Below are 19,328 nucleotides of genomic sequence, written 5' to 3'. Positions count from 1 at the left end.
TACCTAAGAAACCACGAACCTCCTTCTCTGTTCTTGGTTCAGGCATTTCTTTTATAGCTTTTACTTTTGCAGGATCGACCTCGATTCCTTTCTCACTCACAATAAACCCCAGCAATTTACCGGACCGCACTCCGAACGTGTACTTGTTCGGATTCAACCTCAGTCTGAACTGTCTCAGCCGGTCGAACAACTTGGCCAGATCTACCAAATGCCCCTCTTCTGTTTGGGACTTTGCTATCATGTCATCAACATAGCATTCAATTTCATGATGAATCATATCATGAAACAAAGTCACCATGGCTCTCTGATAAGTAGCACCGGCGTTCTTGAGACCGAATGGCATCACCTTGTAACAAAAAGTGCCCCATGGTGTAATGAACGTTGTTTTCTCCATATCATCTGGCGACATTTTGATTTGATTATAGCCAGAAAAGCCATCCATGAAGGAAAACACCGAGAACTGAGCTGTATTATCTACCAACACATCAATGTGAGGTAATGGAAAATCATCTTTTGGACTAGCTCTGTTCAGATCCCGGTAGTCCACACACATTCTCACCTTCCCATCTTTCTTCGGGACCGGCACGATGTTTGCAACCCATGGCGGATAATTAGTGACAGCAAGGAAACCAACATCCCACTGCTTCTGCACTTCTTCTTTAATCTTCATTGCCATATCAGGTCGAGTTCTGCGCAACTTCTGCTTCACTGGAGGACAATCTGCTCTCAACGGTAGCTTGTGCACAACAATATCGGTATCCAACCCTGGCATATCTTGATAAGACCAGGCAAAGATGTCGACATACTCTTTCAACAATACTACCAATCTGCTCTTGACACTTTCCTCCAAAGCAGCCCCGATTTTCACTTCCTTCTTAACCTTGTCGGTACCCAAATTCACCACCTCAATCTGTTCTTCGTGCGGCTGAATCACCTTCTCCTCTTGTTTCAACAACCTGGCTAATTCCCCTGGCAGTTCACAATCTTCTTCGTCTTCTTCCTCAGCAAGATAGATTGGATTGTCGAAGTCATACGAGGGTGTAACAGGATTGTTATCAATGAGATCCGGAGAAGAATCGCATCTGCATGAATGTTGATTCATGCGTTGCTTTAGAACCGGTGTGAGAAATTGAAAAAGAAAAATGAAAACATTGCCATTTTTATTTGTTTTTATTTTTAAACTGCAAAAATAAATGAAAAACAGGGAACACCGCTTTTAATTGAAAAACATCCTTTTATTAATGATGCGAATTTGCAAATTTAAACATGAGGTGGCCCTTACAATGAACCATTACGTGTCGGGCAACACGTATGGCTTTCATGCATATAAGACTAAAAACAGGAAAAACATTACTCTTCAAGGAGAGTGACCCGGATGATCTCTTCGGCTTTCCAGTTCTGGATTCCCATCCCTGGTGCGCACGGCTTTATCCACTGGTCAATGTCGCAGTCGCTATCAGTATCTTCACCCATCATACAGATGTGATCCGGATCCAGCATTCCGGCGCTTGTGAAGGTTACCGACGTACGACGTCCTCTTCCTTGTCCAGACGAGCCTCTGCCAGGCTGATACCCAACTCCGAACCGATCTTTCTTCGCAGGGACCTCCATCATTCTGCCCCAACCAGGAGCCTCTCCACTCTTGACCACCTCAGCAGCCTGCTTGTATGAAGCAATGGACGGTTTCTCCTCTTCTTTAGCAAACAGAGCATTCTCCACCTTAACGGTTTCGAAAGCCTGACTGGGGGTCTCCCAGATCTCACCATCCATCTCCACGTATTTGAAAGAAGACAGATAGCTGACAAAAATGTCCTCCTCTCCACACACAGTGACGACTTGACCTTCCCAGATATACTTCAGTTTCTGGTGCAAAGTCGACGTTACTGCCCCAGCAGCATGGATCCATGGTCTACCCAACAAGCAACTGTATGCCGGCTGAATATCCATGACATAGAATGTCGACTTGAACACCTCAGGTCCAATCTTCACTGGCAACTCAACCTCCCCGAACACGGCCCGCTTTGACCCATCTGTAGGTGTTTAATTGGCTGCATTGTATGGTAAAACACTAATGTCTTGACTGATGTCATGACATGTATATGTAACTACATTGTAGTTACTGCAGGACTAGCTAACACAGGATTATTGAATGCTGTGACATTCATACCTGTCAACAAATACTAAGGAACAGAAGATCTGTTAGAACTTAGTATTCATTTGCAGTCTGGTTATCAAGGAAGAACCAGACCTGGCATAAGGCCTACTGACTGAATGTCAAACTGGATGTTGTGACATTCATCATTGACAGCAGCTACTGAAGATTGGGCAGAGTGGTGTTCTGCTATACTTCAGCATTTTAGTTAGTTTGTTCTTCAAGAGAATTACAGAACTAACTTAAGGCCAACTATGTAAATGTTAAGTTGGACACTTTGACATTTACTAATGTAAGCTGGTACGGTAGTATGGTCATATTGATCATGTACAGGTCAGCAGTTTTGTACAGTCTGGTTTCTGGGAAAACAGACTCAGCATATGGACCTTGATGTCGAGCTGAATGTCGTGACATTCATGCCTGACAGCATATGCTAAATTGTAGGTTGTTCAGTTTTCTGTTACAGCTTTCTCAGGCTATTCTTTAGGAAGTCAACAGCTTAGAGAAAATTCAGGAAATCAACAACCAAGCTACATTCAATGAACCTAACAAATAGCCTATTTGTTAGCAACCTAAATATTGAATTTGAGGGAACGTATGTGACCTAAAATTCAGGAAAATACAGGTGCAAAAGCCCAGGTGCTGCAATATAAAAAGGAAGGCATTCCTCCATTCAGTTTCAGGGATTTTGAGGCGTGAAGATTTAGTGTGTCCATCTTACTTCACTGCTGTATTTTTGTGAGTCTAGAATTAGACGTATCTTGTAAGCCAAGTCATTATCAAATAGATGATTGCTTTGGCATAGGGTGTTCATTGAGTTGTAAGTGTTGTGTCACTCAAAGCTTTTAAGCGTGAGTGCTGTGTATCTTGGTTTAAGCTGTGAAGCATAACCAAGAGTTGTTTTTGAAGTGTGACTTCAAAGTGTTTTTAATATCACTGAGGTGATTGAGGGGGAGTGAGTAGGAACTCTGATCTTAGATTAAGATTGAAATTGCATTGGGTAGGGATTAAGTGATAAGTTGTAAACGGGTGAGTTTAGCTTTGAATTGATACTACTAATAGTGGATTTCCTCCCTGGCTTGGTAGCCCCCAGATGTAGGTCATGTTGGACTGAACTGGGTGAACAATTACTTGTGTTATTTACTGCACTTACAATTAAGTTCTGCATAATCCCTGTCTGTGCAGAATTGGATGTCATAACAACCAGTGTGACATCCAAAGTCTGATAACTAGAATTTCACCATCGAATGCTCTCACAATCAAATCAGTCGGAGTGAGAATCAACCCATCACAATTAAGCTTCGCCAGAGCCTTCTTTGGCAACACATTTAAAGAGGAGCCGGTATCAACCAGCACATGCGAAAGCACGGCTCCTTTGCATTCCATTGCGATGTGTAGAGCCCTATTGTGATTCCTCCCATCTACAGTTAAATCCATGTCGGTGAAACCCAACCCATGGCTGGCATGCACATTAGACACCACCGTCTCCAGCTGGTTGATTGTAATCTCTTGAGGAACATAGGCTTTCTTCAATATTTTCAATAAAGCCTCCCTATGCCCCTCTGAGCTCAACAGCAATGACAGAATGGATATTTTGGACGGAGTCTGCTGCAAATGGTCAACCAGCTTGTACTCAGACTTCTTGATGATTCTTAGAAATTCTTCAGCATCATCATCAAATTTGTCTTCCGACCCCGCAGGCGCCGGTGTCACCACAGGAGTACTATTATCAACCACAGCCTTTCCTTTTGCCCTGGCTAAAGCCTCGGCCTTTTCTTTTTTATCTTTTTCTTCTTCTCCCCTCCTCAATGCATCAGGAGCAAATAACCTTCAACTGCGAGTGAAACCGCTGGGACCGGCATTATCCACCTTTAGCACGGTGGTCTCACTAGCAGTCTGCTCTTCTATCTTCTCCCCATTACAGTACACTTCCCCACCATAATGCCAAGGCACGGCATCATCTTTGTCGTAGGGAATTGGCCCAGGTACCGTGATGGTAACTGGAGCCTCTTCAACAAGGTTCGACAAATCCACCGGGTCAAAGTAAATCGTTATGGTGGAGACCTCCTCTTTTTCCGAACCAACCTTCTCAATCACAACACTCCCATCGTCCATTAGACCCTGAACAGTCTTCCTCAGAAGCTCACACCCGTTAACAGAGATAGTGCACTCAGCACACTCATGGCCGCAGCCCGGATAGACCCCTTTTTTCAACAACAGCCCTTTGACCTCAGCCAACGGAGTCTTCAACTGGCCAATAGACAACAACCCAACTCGATTCTCGTCAAAGATCGCATTCACCCCCCTTTGACCATGCGCGGGCATGGGATTTGCATTTACATTGGGAGATGGTGCGAAGTTGATTGCCTTTGAATCCACCAGGTCTTGAACTGTGTGCTTAAAAGCTTTACAGTTCACAATGTTATGCCCAGGCGCACCTGAGTGGAATTCACACCTTGCATTCTCGTCATAGTTGGCTGGCCTTTGATCAGGTCTCAAAGGTGCCAGGGTCCTTGTCTGCACAAGCCCCAAATCTGTCAATTTCTTAAACAGGAAGGAATAGGTCACCGGAGGCCTATCAAATTGTCTGTCCACTGCCCTGCCCCTCATCTGATAACCAGCCCTTTGAGGCCTCTGTTGAAAGGGTTGTCTCTGTTGCTATTGCTGCTGTTGTTGCGGTGCAGGTTGAGGCTCAGCAGGAATGGTTACCGCAGCAGTGTGCTGGAAGTAACGGTCCCTACTAGGTCCTCGTTGTGAGTACACAGCACTGGTATCCCCTTCTTTCTTCCTCTGCCCACCATTACCGAATGGTTTCTTCGAACCAGAAGACGAAGCAGAAGCAGTACCCTGAATCTTTCCCAATTTCAGCCAACTCTCTATTCTTTCCCCTGCCACCACGATATCTGAAAAGTTGGTCACCGGACACCCAACCATTCTCTCAGCAAAGGCCCCCTGCAGGGTTCCCATAAAGAGATCTGACATCTCACGATCAACCAGAGGAGGTTGCACTCTTGCAGCCAGTTCTCTCCACCGCTGAGCATACTCTTTAAATCCTTCATTGTTTTTCTGAGACATACCCTGCAACTGGGTACGGCTCGGAGCCATGTCAGCATTAAACTGATATTGCTTGAAGAAAGCATCCCTAAGATCCTGCCAGTTTTTAATGTCCGAGGATTTCAACTTGGTATACCATTCCAGGGAACCTCCGGACAGGCTGTCCTGGAAAAAGTACATCCACAGTTTCTGATCAATGGTGTATGCAGAAATTTTGCGGACAAAGGCCTGAAGATGCGTCTCCGGGCAAGAACTCCCATTATATCTGTCGAATGTGGGCGCCTTAAACTTCTGTGGGATCACAATCCCTTCAACCAGCCCCATATTGGACATATTGACCACCCCAGGAGTGGCATAGCTCTCCAACACTTTAATCTTTTCAGCCAGCAGCTGAATCTCCTTGTTCTGAGGTGGAGCACTATAGGGAACAAACGGTTCATTCTGCATCGAAAACTGGTCAGCCTCCCTGTCTTCCTCCTGGTCTTCATCAAACCCATAAAACGGAGGCAAAAGATTGTCCTTCAAATTCTGACTCGGCCCCAGTTTACCAGCAGCACCACCAAAACCACCGACATTATTCACAATACCAACAATTGTCCTTTTTCCACCATCTCGAGATCCCAGCCCCTGGTTGGAGACTCCATTCAGGTTTACACCACTATTTGCTGCAGAAGCCCGCTCGAGCTTCTCGACTTTATCTGCCAGAGCTTTCTGACCAACTGCAAAGCCTTGCATGATGTTGATCAGCTCAGTCATCTTATCCTTCAGCTCGAGGATATCTGTGTTTGGAAGATCCATGAGTCTAGGAGTATTGCGTCTGGTGTAATATCTGTGAGGACGAGTTGAGTGCAAAGGTACAGTTCTGCGAGCACGAGCAATGATTCCTGAAACAATCAAGCACGTTAGCAACAGATACCTGCAAAATAAAACACAGGTTATTATGATTATGCATGGATGCAGTGTCTATCCATATGAGGACACTTTGTCTCTCAATTCTGGCATCCTTGAGACAAATAATAATCCGGCATCAACATTTTGACAATCAGCATTTGATTTTTATCGTGCAGATCGGAGATATATGACTTAGCATGATACCCCCCAACCATGTGTGTGCTTGTGTGAGTGCATACGGTAAAGCAAATAAAGCTTGAAGATCAATCACTGAATGAAAAATCACCATCACATAGCAAAAAGTGCACAAACAGTGCCATAGTCATACATCAAACCAGATAAAATTCAAATACAATCCTCCAGAATCAAGAAAAAATACAAGCAAGTAGATTCCGTCAACAAGCCTGACGGTAATCCACAACAAATGAAAGATCTAGCTGGATGAGGGTCCCACAGATGGCCCTATCTCAGCTTCCATCCTCGCGAACTCTGCGGCGAACCTGAGCTCTGTATTCTCCTGCTGTAATCTCCCCACTTCTTTCTGGTGAATCTTCATCTGCCTGAAGTAATGATCCCTCTCAGCAATGTAGTGATCCTTCTCGGCAATGATCTTCAGACTCTCTGACTCCTTAACCTTCAGCTTTGCCTCGCACTCAGTGATAATCCTCAGATTCTCTGACTCCTTAACTTTCAGTTTTGCCTCCCACTCAGCAATGAGGACTCGGACTCGGTCATCCCTCTGATCTCTCACCAAGATTTGCCTTCTCTTCTCATCTTCAATGACTTTTGAAGCTCTAGCCAATCTCTCTTTGGTGATGTCGTGCTCCCGGTTGGATGATGCCAAGGCTTGGCTGATCTTCCCATAATAGGCCGTATCCATCTCAAAGCGCTTTGCTTCCAGGGCATGTCGCTTGTCTTGATCTTCCATCTTTACCTTGAGCTCCTGATTAACCCTCTGAACCCGAGCAACAGTTATCTCCAACTCCGCCTTCTCTGCAAGCAGCTGATCTCTGGCTCTCTTCATCTCGAGAAATTCTTCCATACTGACAGAAGAACTTGGACCCTCAATCACGGGACACCAAGGATCACCTCCTGGAAATGGTAGAAGTGTGAGCTCTATCCTCTTCCGCAACCAATCCTCAAATAATGGAAAATACCGACAGTTAACTTTGCCGAATGGAACCTTTCCTTTCCTCTGAATGTTACGCCATGACCCAGACACCTGCATCAACTTGGCCTGATTGCCCTCAATCGAGAAGTAAAAGGACTCCTGAGTCTCACACTCAAGGGGAGGAACCTCCATAGCAAATCCCATCTGTCTCCTAAGAAGCGTTGGGTTGTAATTGATGCAACCCTGAACTCCTATGAGAGGCACATTGGGAAAATCCCCGCAGCTATATATAAAATTCCGTCCAGCCAAACCATTATGAGTCCATGCTATGTCATCAGCCCTCAACCCCATCAACCTGAAGGACCACTTGACCGAAGGATCAAGATGAGCAAAAGCACCTCTAGAAGGCAAATACCCCATAAACCATCTGAAGAGTAACTGAGCACAGCACCGGATCAAACCACCACGCCGCTTCTCATTCCTGTTATGAACCGAGTAATAAACATCTCCGATCAGAGTAGGAATAGGGTTTCTCTGCATGAACAATCTGATGGCATTATGGTCCACAAAGCTCTTCTGATTAGGAAACAGGATAACCCCATAAATGCTCGCAGCAATCAAAGCACAAACCGTCTTCCAATCACCCACAGCAGCGTGTTCCTTGGCCTTAGCTTCCAAGAAACTCAAGTGAAAACCCGGTAATTTTCCTTTCTCCTTCAAACCCTCCTTGACTATTTCCGGACTCAAATAAAGAGCACGGGAAATCCCAAGGACGCCAGGCTCTCTCCTAATAGCACAGAAAGGAATCTGATCGCGGATCTGAACACCCAGGATGCTAGCATAATCCTCCATCAGAGGTCCCAACAAATAGTCCGGAAATACAAAGCATCTCAGCCCCGGGTCATAGAACTGGAGAAGAGTATGAATGGCGCTTCTGTCACTGTCAGTGAGTCTGAAAACCATCTTCAGGATACTACCGTATGACTCCCTGAACATCCCCACATGGTCAAGTGTAATCAATGCAATCATATCTCTCAACTCATCAATCTCTGGGTTGAAGAAACTGTAGACAACATCATGCTTCAAACCGGTTCTCATCTCTAGCAGAAAGCCTCTCAACCAGGATCCCAATCAAAAATGTCCTTGCATATGGATAAACATGTGTTAGATGCAGGTAAATGCAAAATGTAATGATGCTGATGAATGAATGCAATGCATTGCCATCCTCCAAGTCATCTGATCATCTTTTGTCCTGAACCACAGCTCGGACCTCTGAACTGATCACAACCATCTGAAGGCGAAAATGTAACCACAAATCCAACTCAAGGGTTCCGAAATAAACGAAAGACAGATACATCATCATCATCATCACCTGACAATCTCTGAGCAGATACCCACTGAATCTCTTAATCGGCCCGGGGAATCCTGAAATAAACGGATCCCCACTGATAAATACCACGGACAACATTCCGGCATCTCGGCAATAAATGACCATAAATCCGACTGATAAATATGACTCTGATCCACGGAACAATTAGTCACCATCTGATCATACATCTGAAAGAATCACCCTCCCCTCACAGGTAAATTCTAATCAGGTCATCCTAAGGCGGATAATAGTCTCGACAATCGGGCGGAGATACTCAATGGGTTTGCCTTTTCGGGTGTGCCATTGTAGCTCCCTTAAGATCGTCTAAACCAAAGATCCGGGAAATGATCGGTCACCAGAGTCAATAGTTCAGATGAAGTAACTCAACCAAAGTGGAGTACCCCACAGAGGCAAGCACTATCAAATGAACCTCGTCTGGCTTGTGGTATGTCACGTTGCAACAATATGCTGATAAAGCAAATGAGGAACGCGAGACCACACTAATCCTAGGTGTATACTCGGGCCTGGGTTTTAGCCCCACTCAGAACACCCACCCCAAACAGAGGAACCACCTGCACAGAGGACGGCAATAACATGATAGTATGATGCATGCAAATATTTATGCAAATATATACACTGGTTAGAATAATAAATGCAATAAATCAAGCAAAACAAGCAACCTAAACTATCCTAAAACGCTAGGAAGGACTCGCTTAGGGAAGATGGACCAGCACAGGTCAACATCTATGAAATCCCCAGCAGAGTCGCCAGCTGTCGCATCCGCGAAAAACAACCGGCGGGCTAAAACAAAAAAACACAACACAGAGCCGCCACTGCGCGTTATTTATCCCAAGATAGGGAAAGGAAACGCTCAGAGAAACCTGGAAAGGAAATGGTCTCGCGACCAAAGAGAAAGGGTAAGGGAGTCGGTTACGCAAGGGGAAGGTATTAGCACCCCTCACGTCCGTCGTACTCGACGGGATCCACGTTCTAAAATAAAGAGTAGGTTGCTAAACATCACACACACACAGGGAACGCAGGTGGGGTTAAGAGAAGGGAGCTCGATAGGACATCGCATCCTATGCCTACATATCTCGTCTGGAACGAGAATCAGAGCCACTGTAGTTTGGCTTACGCACGCCAAACAACACAAAACGCACAAACAGATGGCAAACATGGAGCCCAACAGCCAATCATTGGACTTACGTCAGCATCCGAACCAAAACACACTCAAAAGGGCAAACGTGGAGCCCGACAACCAATCATTGGACTTACGTCAGCATCCGAACCAAACATACACAAGAAGATAACAAGCAAACACACACAAAAGAAAAAAAAGTGCCCGGAGAGACCTCGCACGGTCTCCTGCCTACATACCTCGTCTGGAACGAGGATCAGGGCGATGTAGTTCCCCCTCAAGGGAAAGAAATCCTAGCCAGAAACCAAGGGAAGACACACTACCAGGGAGCTGGACTCGAGCCTAGTGTTGTCATGCATCATTACCCTACGTTGAGGTTTCTACCTACTTGCGCAACTGCAAGCTAATCCTATCCAGGATGAAAGCAAGCATACAAGCATACAAGCAAACAGAGCAAGCAAATATTCACAAAGCACACACTATAGCCAATCAAGTGAGGCTCAAATAATGGGTTTGACTGCCGAAGCAAGTCGTCTGTACATGGGTAGTATTCGCTCTTAACCTTGCCATTACGAGGCTAAGGTGAAGCAGATGAAAGGTGAAGTGAGGATGAGACCTCACAGCTCTTATCCCTGACCAGGGAGAGCTTCAGACAAAGGAGCGTGGGTCCAAAATGGAGGGACCCTTCTACGCTCAAAGACTCTGACTCGATTGTGCAACAGCACAAGATCTTGGGTTTGTGTCCCAATGCATCAACACACAGCCGTGTGAGCAGAGGGACGACTCACAGAATAGTGGGGGATAGATTGCATATCCCTTTGATCCACCAATTGCCTCATAGAGGTCTTTACCTGCTTGGCACAAATGTAAACAACCACAAACATCGCCTCTTAAGGAGGACTTCAGACAATTGCCCGGCCAGGTAACAGGCCGGGTCTCCCAGACTACATGAAGAATAGAAGTCCTACCTCAAGTGGTTTAAAAACCAAGCAGCAGCAAGCAAGTTCTTAAAGAACTGTAAGCGACTAAATGTACCTGAAATCAATCAAGTATCATCAGTACTCAAACAAACAACAATAAACAGCAAATGTTAATCAGTCAGACTATACAGATTAAGCAACATAGATTAATGCACACAAGTGCAAGCTATAAGCTCAAGCTCAAGCTTCACAACCTACAAAACAAAGTCAAATTAGTTCAAAACATCCAACAATCTCAATTTAATTGACTTGAAGCATTCTCCTTGAGCATTATGCATTTCATCCTGAAAATCCACACCAAATGTGAGAAACTAGACCACTAGGCCAAGCCTAGGGTCCAAAAGGGAGAAAAAATTCTAAACAGCAAACAATTCTCAACCAAAATCATCTTAACACAAATAGAAAGCAAATGCAATTGATCCCACACTCATATCATTCACCACATTCATTTCATGACCAAAACATCACAAACTAGGTCAAATGCAACATCCAATGTCCAAACAGAATAACTTCAATCAAAAGCATACCAAAACAATTCCAAAAATCCTCAAATAATTCAAACCTAAACAGGACATATTCAAGGTATGGCATGTCAATTTTCAGCTCAATTGGACAAAAGGAACTAGGCCAATGAAAATCAAGAAATCCAGACAAGATTATGTAAGCCAATTCAAGGTATCAACACATACATTCACTTCAAAAATTCATAACAGAGTGAGAACAATTAAGAAATGAATGGGACCAAAACAGTGATGTCTTACAATGTGTCAACAATCAGCATACCAAATTTCATCTTCATCCAAAACCATATGAGAATTTCACACAAGATATACAAACATGTGTCACATAAGGTTGCACAATGAACCATCAGAGAAGAAAAATATCAATCAAATTGAAAATGCCACAGAAAAATCCAGAAATATTCACATAACATCTCAACATATCAATAATCATCCATGCAAAATTTCAATCCAATCCAACATCTCTAGGTCATGCAAATAAATCCAGAAAGTTGACCTAGCTAGGTGTGACACAAATTGTCACACCTAGATTCAAAAAATCATATCTCACTCCTCAGGTATCCAAAAATCACAAACTTTATATGTAAATCACCATCAACATGTCCAGAATAAGCACAAAAAATCTCAAGAATTTCTTTTAATGTATGAGCATTTCACAATGAAAATGGCAAAACATGTAAAAAATACACACAAGTCAAAATCCAATAGGCCAGGTCAACATTTTACCATGCACAACTTGTGGAACCATACCTATAAAATTCTAGGGAAAAATTGGGAACTAACAAAAAAAATCCTCATAATTTTCTGATTAGCCAATATTTTTTTATGATTTTTATAAGTGTTAAATGAATTATTGGATAATTATGCAATTGATTAATTTAATTAATTTGGACCGAGTGGCAAACTTGTAATATCCATCTGCCATGCCAAAACGCGTGCGTATCATTTAAACGGTGTCGCGTTTCTATTGGCCAGTTTGAGCGGTAAACACGATTTGAAAATTGGAAGCGAGCAAACCAGATCAAACACATTAATTTTCCAGAATTCATCATCATTTTTCATCAACTTTTCCAGAAAACACATGAACACATGAACATCAAATTCTCACCAAAATCAACATGCTTATAACCGTTGGAACCGTATGAACACCAGGATCACGAATATGTAATTATTTTTCCCTAATTCCTACTGTACGCACGGGATCGATCGAAAATGCAAACACACATCAAACTAAAAATCAAGATAACTTTCTCTACAGTTAATCATTTCACAAACTATTCATATCAGGATGATCTACATGGAACGAACTACAAGAAGCATATCACAATTTAAGAAACGATGAGATTCGAATTTTGGTACCTTGAATGAAGCAGTGCTCGAATCTGATGCTTTTGACTCCAATTGTCCAAAACAGATGAAGTTTGAGGATGAGGAAGTTGAATGGAAATGCTATCCTAGCTCGAACACGATCCAGATACCAGAACTCTCAAATCACCATTGCTATGCACACTTTGAACAGTTGAGATTCAGCAAGGTTATGGCACCAATTCAATGAAACAGATGTAGGTGATGATTTATGGAAGATGAATCAAAAAGAATCAAGCCAATTGATGGAGAATTCGTGGAGAAATCTTGAAAAGTAGTGATGAAGTTTTTTGATGAATTTGGAGAGAATTTGTGGTTTTGGAGAAAAAGTTTGTTAGAATCTTGAGAAATGTGATTGTAATCAGAAGTTTGTTATGATTAGGAATTTATACTCATGCTTAATCAGCTCTTAATCATGATTTAACCAAAGTGCAAGGTAATTAGCAAAAGTGTCACTTTCAAAGCAAGGGCAAAATGATCTTTTCATATGAGCTCTGTGACAGCTCATTGACAGCTCACACACTCTCAAAATGACATGTGTGAGCTGTTGCAACTTGTCCCATGGCCATTGGTTGTGTATTTTGCATTTTCACTATGCCATGGCAATTTGTATAATTTCCAAATGCATTTTACAAATGACTTGTTCAAATATGAGACCTTGACATGTTATGACCATTCCAACAATTTTCAAATTGCATTTTTGAGGTGTTGCAAAAATCCCCACTCAAAAATTCTCATTATTTCTCAAGTTGGACCATTTTGCCCCTAGATTTTTAACTGTACACTTGAAATTTGACTTTTTGCATTGACCATTTTTGATGAATTCCAATTATGCACCATGAAAGTACATGTCAAATGTAGTTTGCTCATAAAAAGATCACTCAATTTGGACACTCCATGTGGAAGTTATGCCCCTCTGATTATGGGTCATTTTTGAAATTGAATGGACCATAACTTGCCAACCATACATGGGATTTTCAAGTTCTTGGACTTTTTGGAAAGGTGAGACCAAGATCTACAACTTTCATGTTGAACAAATTTTCATTTGAAGCTTCCTTGGACATGTAAATTTGAGGTCAAAAACTTTCCATTTTTGGAAACTTCCATTACAAGTCACTTTCTATTTTTGGCAATTTCTTGTCTGACTTGATTTTCTCCATTCTTGAGCTTTGACATGTCAAATAACACTTGTTTCAACATGAATGAAGTGTATCCAACTCCTTTCTACCTCCAAATCCATTAAATCATGTACAGTTGTCCACAGTTGACTTTTTCAACTGACAGATGAATTTGGCCATGCACTGATCAGTCTGAGCTCCAATCCTCTGATGACATGGCTCAAGGGTGAAACCCTAGCCTCAATAAGCTCCATAAAACCATAAGATGATCCCCATATACATCATAGACCCCATCTCCTGATCATGCCCTGATTGGCCCAATGCAACTGATTAGGGTTGACCAGTGGTCAAAACCCTAATCTCCAGGAATACTTCAACACTTGATGATGACAAACCATGATGATGATGATGAATCATTGTAATCAAGATGAAGACCAATATCCTTTGAGAATCATGAAACCCTAATTTGGACCTCCACATCCTCAGATGATTAATGACCAGTCCAATGAAACCCTAGCTTGCACTTTGACTTCCTCATCTTCTGATCAAGACTTGGAAGATGACTTGCACAATGTAACCACATGATATGCAATATGCAATGTCTAATGACCTAAAAATGATATGCAATATGATATGCTAGTCCCAAGAGAGGAGGGCAAATTTTGAGGTGTTACACCTACTATGGGAAGGTTAGTCAGGCCTTGGCGTCTTCAACAAAGGAGCACGACGTCACTAAAGAGAAGCTAGCCAGAGCTACAAAGGTCATGGAAGACGAGAAGAGGAGGCAAATCCTCGTGAGAGATCAGAGGGACGACAGAGTCCGAGTTCTCATTGCCGAGTGGGAGGCCAAGCTGAAGACTAAGGAAACAGAGAATGTGAAGATCGTCGCCGAGAGGGGTCATTATATGAATGAGAGAGATTACTACTTCAGGCAGATGAAGATTCACCAGAAGGAGGTGGGGAGATTACAGCAGGAGAACACCGAGCTCAGGTTCGCCGCAGAGTTCGCTAGGATGGTTGATGATGTAGGGCCATCTGTGGGACCCTCATCAGGCTAGCCTTTCTTATTTGTGGATTACCGTCAGGCCTGTTGACGGAATTCATTTGCTTGTATTTCCTTATTAATTTTGGAGAATTGGTATCTGATTTGTATCGTCTTTGATGTATGGCTTTGGCACTTATTGTGCATTTTGCTATGTGATGGTTATTTTCATTCAGTGATCGATCTTCAAGCTTTATTTGATTTCCTGTATGCACTCACATAAGCACACACATGGTTGGGCGGTATTTTGCTAAATCATATATCTGTGGTCTGTATGATGAAATCAAATGCTGAATAACAGAATGTTGCCGCCGGATTTTTATCTGTCTCGATGAAGCCAGGATCAAGAGACAAAGTGTCCCTCATGTGGATAAACATTGCATTCATGCATAAACCATAATAACTTGTCTTCTGTTTTGCAGGTGTCAGTTTCTAACCTGTTTGATTGACACAGGAATGATGAATCCGCCCAACACAGACATTCTCGAGCTGAAAGAGAAGATGGGAGAGCTGATCAATGTCATGCAAGAGTTCGCCTTGGGGCAGAAAGTCATTGCTGAGAAGGTGGGGAGGATTGAAGACTGGTTGAAGAAGGGGAAAATACCAGGAGGTGCTTCGTCGTCTGGAACGAAGAGATCCTTTGGTGATGGTCAGCATAAGAAGGAGGATGGCGCGAGTGCTGTGAATGTCCATGCCCAGAGAGGACACGGTAGGGGTCATTACTACCAGCATGCTGCTGCGGTAATGATGCCTATTGGTAATCAGTCGGTACAACAGCAACATCAGCCAACTCCACAGAGGGCATAGGGAGCTGGGAGCCAAGTGAGAGGAAAGGGGGTTGATCGTCATTTTGATAGGCCACCCATGACGTATGCCCTTCTGTTCAAGAAGTTGATGGATCTCGGGATGGTACAAGTGAGGACATTAACTCCATTGAGATCTGATCATAGGCCACCTAACTATGATGAGAACGCCAGGTGTGAATTCCATTCTGGTGCGCCTGGGCATAACATTGAGGGTTGTAGAGCCTTCAAGCATACTGTCCAAGATCTGGTGGATTCCAAGGCCCTCAATTTTACATTGTCATTGCATGCTAATGCCAATCCCATGCCGGCGCATGGTCAGACGATGGTGGGTGCAATTGCTGAAAATTCAGATCGCGTCTGTGCGATGGGGGAAGAGACTGACAGTGACTATGAGCTGGAGTCGTGGATAAAAGCGTGCGTACCAGGGAACTGGAAGGCCTGAAAAGATCTGCACGGTCACTCTGCTGGAAGAGTAATAATTTCTGTTTTTGATTTTATCTGCATGAAAGCCATACGTTTTGCCCGAAACGTATTGGTTCATTGTAAGGGCCACCTCATGTTTCATTTTGCAACATTTTGCATCATTAATAAATGGATGTTTTTCAATTAAAAGCGGTGCTCCTTGTTTTTCAATTATTTTTGCAGTTTAAAAACAAATAAAAATGGCAATGTTTGTTTTCACCTTTTCCCCTTTTTGATTTGTCTCGTTCCGACTTCGAAACAATATTCCTCCGGATCTCATTGATAACGATTTGGTTACACCTCTGTATGACTTCGACAAACCGATCTATCATGCCGAAGAAGAAGGCGAAGAAGATTGTGATCTGCTGGAATTAGCCGGGTTGTTGAAACAAGAGGAGAAGGTGATTCAGCCGCACGTGAAGCGAGTTGAGCTTGTTAACCTGTATACCGCCGAGGTCAGAAAGGAAATGAAAATTGGGGCCGCTTCAGAGGCGAGTCTAGAGCAGAATGGTAGCCTTGTTAAAAGAGCATGTGGATACCTTCGCTTGGTCGTGTCAAGATACGCCAGGGTCGGATACCGATGACGTTGTGCACAGGCTACCATAGAAAGAAGATTGTCCTCTAGAGAAGCGAAACGCCGGTGCTACTTATCAGAGAGACATGGTGACTTTGTTTCATGATATGATTCATCATGAAATTGTATGCTATGTTGATGACATGATAGCAAAGTCCCAAACAGAAGAGGGGGATTTGGTGGATCTGGCCAAGCTGAGTGGACCATTTGAGACAATTCAAACTGAGGTTGAATTCAGATAAGTGCACTATCAGAGTGCGGTCCGGTGAAATGCTGGGGTTCATTGGAAGAGAGGAATCGAGGTTGATCCTGCTTTAAAAAAAAAAAAAAAAAAACAGAAAAAAAAACAAAAAATGCCTGAACCGAGAACAGAGAAAGAGGTTCGTGGGCTATTAGGAAGATTGAACTACATGTCATGGTTCACATCTCCTCTAACAGCCACGTGAGAACCCATGCTCAAGCTGTTGAAAAAAAAAATCAAACGGTCAGGTGGAATAATGATTGCCAAGGGGCATTGAAAGATAAAAGAATAAGTTGCAGGAGCCTCCGATTCCGATGCCTCCCTATGAAAAGAGACTGTTAATCTGTACTTGACGGTCTTCGAGGGGTCTACGAGGTGTATTGGGTCAGCATGACGAGTCTTGTCGAAAAGAGCATGCAATTTACCTTAGCAAAAAGTTTACCGACTGTGAAACAATACATTCACTGTTCGAGAAAACTTGATGTACTTTGGCATAGGCTGCTCGCCGACTGAGACAGTATATGCTGGTTCATACCACTTTGTGGATTTCGAGATGGATCTGATCAGGTAGATTTCTGAAAGAGCCAGCAATGACCGGACGGGTTGCGAAAGGGCCAATGATTTTGATTGAATACGATATTCGATATACTTCCCAGAAAGCAATCAAGGGGTGTATTGTCTGATTACATCGCCCAGCAACCCGTGGAGGATTATCAACCGATGAAGTTTGAGTTCCTTGATGAGGACATCTCGAGGTGCTCAAATCGAAAGATTGTAAGGAACCGATCCCGGAGGAGGGGCCTGACCCTGAATCCGAACGGATTCTGATGTCTGATGGGGAGGTTAAGGTGAATGAGCTTTTGTTGCCCGGATAACGTTTGAATGCGCCGACGGTGTGATTGTGCAGAAAATGGTGGTAACCTACAGAGACTGGCATGAGATGTTGCCGTTTGCATTGCATGGGTACCGAACGTCGGTGCGCACATCTACTGGGGCAACACCTTTCTTGTTGGTATATTGAATGGAAGCGGTGCTACTAATTGAGGTTCAGATTCCCTCTTTGAGAGTCCTGATGGACGTAAAATTGCAAGAGGCTGAATGGGTAAGGACCCGGTACGAAGAGTTGAGCCTGATAGAGGAAAAAAAGGCTGGCAGCCATCTGTCATGGGCAGTTGTACCAGCAGCGGATGAAACGTGCTTTTGACAGAAAGGTGCGACCTCGGGTATATCACGTAGGTGATATGGTGTTGAAAAGGATCCTTCCTCCTCAAAACGATCGAAGGGGCAAATGGACACCCAATCATGAATCCCCAGCGTGGTCAAGAAGGTTTTCTCCGACAGAGCCTTGTTGCTGATGACCATGGATGGCGAGGATTTTCCATCCCCTGCAGATGCGGACGCAGTTAAAAAATACTTCGTATAAAGAGACCCGCTGGACGAAAAGAACAAAATAGTCCAGGCAAAAATGGGCATCCCGGCGAACCAAAAAACAGAAAGAAAGGTTCGGGCAAAAATTAGGGATAAAATGAAAAACTGTACACCCGGCAAGTCAAAAACCTGAAAAGGCGACTTGGGCAAAGAAAGGGTATCCTGGTGGACTGAAAACCCGAAAGGGCGGTCCAGGCAAAAGAGGGATTGAAACGAACAACTGCGTCCCGCATGATCGTTTGCGCTTTGGTTAAAGCATCGTGGATAATACCCGGTAGGGATCAATTGGAATCGTCCTATTCAGAAGGCAGAAAGCACGGAGAGTCCGAGGACATATGGGGTGTAACCGAGTTGGAACTCGATGAGATCACGGGTTTCACATCGCCATTAGGATAGATTTTTCCTTTTGTGCGCAATTACCTCTTTTCAGGAATTGCTTCCTTTGTATTGCTCAATTTGAGCCACACATTTTTCAATTAATAAAATGCATATTCAGTCAAATAATTTTGTTTTTGTTTTTCATTACCGCTTTGATTGCAAAAACATCCAGTTATTTTTGATAAAAGAATCTTGCATTTTAAGACATGGAGATCCCTTCCAATGCATGCTTATAAGATTGAAAACTTGAAATCTTATTCGGAAGGTTGAGTGACCCAAGTGTTGAAATCTTGACACGCCTGGGGCACGGTTTTATCTAACGATCTATTTTGCAGGAACTGTTAGGTATTTTCACTCACTTGCAGGTTGTGATGTGGAAGCTGTTGACAAAACAAATCCCCGTGGAGTCCAATCAGGGACGAATGAACAGAAGAACGGTGAAAGGACGGCGAGAGACGTACGACGATCCTTGGAATTAATCAAGAAGACTCTTCAAAGTCGGAAGATTGAAAAGTCTGTATAAGTCCCAGGAGTTCGCTCTCCGTCGAGCGCGGCGCGACTTGGAATACAAGATGATGGAGCAGAAAAGGTCCAGACAAGTCGGGATGTATATCCCCAAGCAGAGTCGTGAGGACTAATTTCCCAGCAGATTCCAGGTCTGTGGCTTCCCCAGTAGGGTCCGGATGGTTATCCCCAGT

The sequence above is a fragment of the Lathyrus oleraceus genome, chromosome 4, assembly GCF_024323335.1.
Source record: "Lathyrus oleraceus cultivar Zhongwan6 chromosome 4, CAAS_Psat_ZW6_1.0, whole genome shotgun sequence".
Classification (NCBI taxonomy): Eukaryota; Viridiplantae; Streptophyta; class Magnoliopsida; order Fabales; family Fabaceae; genus Lathyrus; species Lathyrus oleraceus.
The sequence above is the reverse complement of the archived record's forward strand: the minus strand, read 5'-3'. Positions refer to the sequence as shown.